Consider the following 6,052-nt stretch of genomic DNA (forward strand, 5'->3'; position numbering starts at 1 on the left):
TCTTATAGCAGCTGCCAAATTTATGGTCTAATATGAAGGTATTTGATCTACTTTGAGTTGAATATTGTACAGGGTGAGAGATAGGGGTTAAAATTTTATTCTACTACATATGTATTTCCAGTTTTTCTGGCACAATTTGTTGAAGAAGCCATCTTTTCTCCAATGTATGTTTTTGTCACCTTTGTCTAGTTTAAAATAATTCTGTTTATGTAGGTTTTCTCTGTGTCTTCTATTCTATTCCATTGGCTTTCAGGTCTGTTTTGGTGCCAGTATCATGCTGTCTTTGTTACTGTATCTCTGCAGTATAATTTGAGGTCTGATGCATCCTATTTTACTTTTCTTGTTAAGGATTGCTTTGAATATCCTGGGTCTCCTATTTTTCCAAATAAATTTCCTCACTGAATTTTCTATTTCTGTGAAGAATGTCATTGGTATTTTGATGGGGATTACATTTAATCTGTATAATGCTTTGGGTAGTATGGCCATTTTAATAATATTAATTCCTCCTATTCAAGAACATGGGAGGACTTTTCATCCTCTAAGGTCTTCTTCAATTTCTTTCCTCAGTGTTCTAGTTTTCATTGTAGAGGTCCTTAATATCATTTGTTAGACTCATTCCCAAGTATTTTATTTTTAATTTTTGAGGTTATTTTTAATAGCACAGTTTTCCTAATTTCATTTTTAGGATGTTTGTTATTGGAATGTAGGAAATCAATTTATGCATGTTGATCTTGTATCCTGCTATTTTACAAAAAAGAAAAATTTATCAGCTCTACAAGTTTCCTGGTATAGTTGATTGGGTCCTCTAAATATAGGATCATGTCATCAACAGAGATAATCTGAGCTCTCCTTTTCCTATTTGTACCTCTTTAATTTTCTTCTCTTTGCTCTTGCTAGAGTTTTGAGAATGATGCTGAATAAAAGAAACAAGAGTGGGCATCCTTATCTTGTTCCTGTTTATAGAGGAATAATTGCTTTCGGTTTTTCTCTCTTCAGAATTATGTTGATTTTGGGTTCAATGTATTTAGCCTTTATAATGTTGAGGTAAGTTCTTTTTATCCCTAGATTTTTTAGGGTTTTAAACATGAGCTGGTGCTGTATGTTGTCAAATGCTTTTTCTGCAACTATTAAGATAACTATGTGATTCTTGATTTTAACTTATTTATGTGGTGAGTTACATGTATTGATTTCTGTATGTTGAACCAACCTTGCATCCATGGAAATAAAACTTGATCATGGTGCACCATCTTTTTAATATGTTTTGTATATGGTATATATATTTAGTAGTAAAAGGGATTGAACTCAGGAGTGTGTAACTACAAAGTCACATCCCCAGAAATTTTCACTTATTTATTTATTTTATTTATTTATTTATTTATTTATTTATTGATTTATTTGTGGTTCTAGGGATTGAACCCAGGGCCTTGTACTTGCAAGGCAAGCACTCTACTAACTGAGCTATCTCCCCACTCCTCATTTATTTATTTATTTTCAGACAGGCTGTTACTAAATTGCTTAGGGCCTCACTACATTGCTTAGGCTGACCTCAAACTTGTAATCCTCCTGCCTCAGCTGGGATTACAGGAGTGAATCACCATGCCCTATAAGCCGATATTTTATTAAGAACTTTTGCATCTATATTAATCAAGAATATTGTTCTGAAGTTTTATTTCCTTGATATAGTTTTGTCTCTTTTTTGTATTGGAGTGATACTGGTTTCATAGAATGAGTTTGGCAGTGATTCCTCCCTTTCTATTTTACAGAATAATTTGAGGAGGATTGGTTTTAGTTCTTTTTAAAGGTTTAGTAGAACTTGGCTGAGAATATACCTGGTCTTGGACTTTCCTTTGTTGAAAGACTTGATAACTGAGATATACAGTCTTGAGATATAAAGTTAGATTTTTATTTGGTATCTTTCTATTCTTTTGATGTATGAACTCAGTGCTATAAAATTTCCTCTTAGAACTGTCTTCCTACTGACTCAGAGATTTTGATATGTTGTATCATTATTATCATTTACTACTAAGAGATTTTATTTTCTTACTGATTTCTTCTGCTATCCATTCATCATTCAAAAGTATTATTTGATCTCCAGGTGTTAAGTGTGGTCTCTGTTTTTTTATCTTATCATTGATTTCTAATTTCATTCCATTAATGTCTGATAGAGTGAAAAGTATTTTGTGTTATTTTTCTATTTGCTAAGATTTGCCTTGTGACCTATAGAATATGTTCCATGTGTTCCTGAGAAGTAAGTGAATTCACTCCTTGATGGATTAAATATTCTATAGATGTTTGTTAGGTCCATTTGGTTAATAGTATTTTTTAGACATGAAGTATCTTTAATTAGTTTGTGCCTGGATGATTTATCTAATGGTGATAGAAGTGTAATAGCCACTCAGTATTATTGTATTGTTTTCTATTTGATGCTTGAGATGGGTTGTATTATATATGTAGATGAACCATTGCTTGGGGCACAACTATTTACAATCACTGTATCTAGTTGTATGATTCCCTTAAGCAGTACAAAATGAACTTACTTTTTCAGATTTTGGCTTAAAATTCATTTTTCTGATATGAAAAAAAGTTATTTTTGTTTGTTTAAAAGTACCATCTGAATGATATACCTTATCCCATCCTTTCACCTTCATTCCATAGATGTCTTGCCCATGAGATGACTCATATGGAAAACAGGTCTTGTTTTTTTTCCCTTTATGACAATTTATGTCTTTGGATTCAAGAGTTTAGAACATTTAAATTCAATGTTATTATAGAGAGATGCTCTTTATTTTGTGCCATTTTGATGCATTTCTAATGTTCAAATCAGATTTGATTCTTTTTTAATTGACTATTCTTCTAGTGTAATGAATCCCTATTCTGGTTTTCATTTTTATTTTTATTTGTACTTCATAAAATATTTCATTGAGTGCAGGATTTTTGGTTATAAATTTTTTTGGTTATAAATTCTTTTAGACTCTATTTATCATGAAAGTTTTTTATTTCATCTTCATCCTGAAACAATTTTTCTGGAATAACATTTCTTAAAGGAGAAAATTTTGATTATATATAATTATATATATATATATATATATGTAATTAAACATTTTGCATAGCAAAACAAAAATAAAACTCAACCAAAAAAATACCCAAACAACAAAATCCTAAGTAAATTTAAGACAAATGACAAATTGGGAAAACATGTTTGCAACTCAGTACATTTTTGATTGGCATCTATTATCTTTTAGAGCTTGGTATATAATATCCCAAGCCCTTGAGCTGGGGAGATAGCTCAGCTGGTAGAGTGCTTGCCTTGCAAACACAAGGCCTTGAGTTTGATCCCCAGTGCCGCAAAAAAAAAAAAAAAAAAAAAAAAAAAAAAAAAATTCCAAGCCCTCCTGACTTTTAGGATCTAGGTTGAGAAATCAGTTGAAATCCAGATTGGTTTACTTCTAAATGTGACCAGTCATTTTTCTCTTATAGTTTCTAAAATTCTATCCTTATTCTGTATGTCAAGAATTTTCATTATAATGTATCTTGTGGTGGATCTATTTTAATTTTGTGTATCTGGAGTCCTAGATGCCTCTTGTATTTGAATTTCCATCTCATTCTTAAGGTTTGGAAAGTTTTCTGATGTTATTTCATCAAAAAAATTGTGCACCCCTTTAGCTTGAATTTAAGAGCCTTCATCTACCTCAATGATTCTTACATTTGATTTCTTGATGTTATCCCAGATTTCTCGAATATTATGGTCATGGTTCTGTGTTATATGTCCTTTATGGTTATTTTCAAGATTATATACTTTGTTTTTGAGGCTTGAAAGTCTATCTTCACAGTGGTCTAAATTATTGGTGATGCTTTCCATTGGATTTACAATTTGGTTTATTGAGTCTCCCATTTCCAGAATGTCCATTTGGTTCTTTCTCAGAATCTCTGTCTCATTATTGGAGTGATCTTTCACTTCCTGTATTTTCTCTCTTATTTCATTTCTTATGCCTTCTTTTAGTCAAAGAACATTTTAAGTACATTCCTAAATTATTTCTCTAACATCTCATCTATTGTGTTGTGAAAGGAGTCAGTTGTTGAGACATTAAGGGCTGTTCAAGGTGGTTTGTTACCTTACTTTTCATATTGTTTGTCCACCCATCTATTATGATAACTATCTTCTTCTTTTAAATTAGGAACTACTTTGTGAATTTCTTTCTCTTAAGAACACTGGTTTGAGCAATTATCCAGTTATTGATACTTAAACTCAGTGTGTGACCTCTGTTGAGCATCACTTTGAGAGATGTCACTGAGTCCTATTTACTACAATCACTTCATAACAAACCCTCATACTATTCAACTTTATATGAACTGAAAAACTTGTTGATATTTTTCTCCACAGAGTCTCAAATCCAACTTGTAGTAAATCCAACTTGTAGTAAGTTTTTGGCATAGGCTGAAAAATTAGTTATTAAATCTATTAAAATTGCTGTAACAGTAAATGACAGCCAAAGGGGGGAAGAAAAGAAATCGGCAAAAAGAGAGGAAAAAAGAAAGAAGGAAAAAAGGAAATAAAGAAAGATAATACACACCAAAGTAGAAGAAATAGAATGGATGGTATGAATTGGAGATAGTTGCAGATAATAAGGGAAAAAATTGTAGATTCTGTTGCTCCTCCCCTTTTCCCCTACCCTGGTGTGGGTTTAGGGATGGGGAACTCTGGATTTATTTTCTACTCTGGTAAGCTATCTTCAAGTTTCTCTAGGTTTTGTAGTATTGAGTCTTAGGACATTTATTTTGTCACCAACCCCTCAATTCTGCTTTTACTTCACTATCTCCTTTCTATGTTTTGAGAACAGTAATTGCTGCCTGCCTCTCTTCTGCCATCTTCTTTACCTCTTAATTTTTAAGTAGCAAATACTAATAGTAATTCATATGCATAAAAGATTTAAAAACTAGGTTCACTCTCAAATAGTCATAATAATTGGATTTTATTTTTTCTATCATTTTAATTTTCTATAATTTATAAAATATATCTTATGAATACTTAGGATAGTGTCTTTTACCTTACTATAGAAAAATAATTATAATTCCATAAGGGCCTTTGCTAACATTACTTGCTTTATCATTAAAAGCAATGTTGAAATTCTGAAACCACTACACAAGTACATTGGAACTGAATAAGTAAATTCCATGATTAAGATGGTAGAAGCCAGGTTGCCTTAGATTAGGAAGTTACAAGTAAGTTAAGCAAGAATGTTAAATGATCTATTTGGTACTAAACTATAGTTGTAGACAATAGCATGAACTCACAGTGGTTCAACATACCCGGGTGTGTGTGTGTTTGTGTATGTGTGTGGTGTTTAGTCAGCTTCTATGCTACTGTGACTGAAGGACACAAGAAGAACAACTATAGAGGAAGAAAAGTTTATTTAGGGGCTCACAGTCTCAGAGGTCTCTGTCCATAGGCAACCAGCTCCATTCCCTGAGGATCCAGGTGAGGCAGAACTTCATGGCAGAAGAGTGTAGCAGAGGGAAGCAGTTCACATGATAATCAGAAGCAGAGAGAGAGAGAGCTCTAATTGCCAAATACAAATATTTATACCAAAGGAATATACCCCAGTGACCCACCTTCTCTAGCCACAATCCATCTGCCTCTAGTTACCACTCAGTTAATCCCATCAGTGGATTAATCCACTGACTGAGTTAAGACTCTCACAATCCAATCACTTCCCCTCTGAATCCTCTTGCATTGTCTCATACATGAGCTTTTGGGAGATACCTCACATCCAAACCATAATAATAACAAACACACACACACACACACACACACACACATACACAAACGCACTACCTATAGATATCTATAAACATCTTTATCTAAGGCAAACTCTAGACAATGATAATTCAATAAAAATGAGAACAGTTAAAGCAAATGTCTTAATTTTTAATACCATTATTCATAAAAATGAACTAGAATTTCTTGGCAAAATGACTTATTATACATTAGGGGATTAGAATATACAGATGAACTTGAAACATTTCATTGTGCAAGGTAGAAAAATGCTTACAA

Source organism: Sciurus carolinensis, chromosome 13 (genome assembly GCF_902686445.1).
Source record: "Sciurus carolinensis chromosome 13, mSciCar1.2, whole genome shotgun sequence".
Lineage (NCBI taxonomy): Eukaryota > Metazoa > Chordata > Mammalia > Rodentia > Sciuridae > Sciurus > Sciurus carolinensis.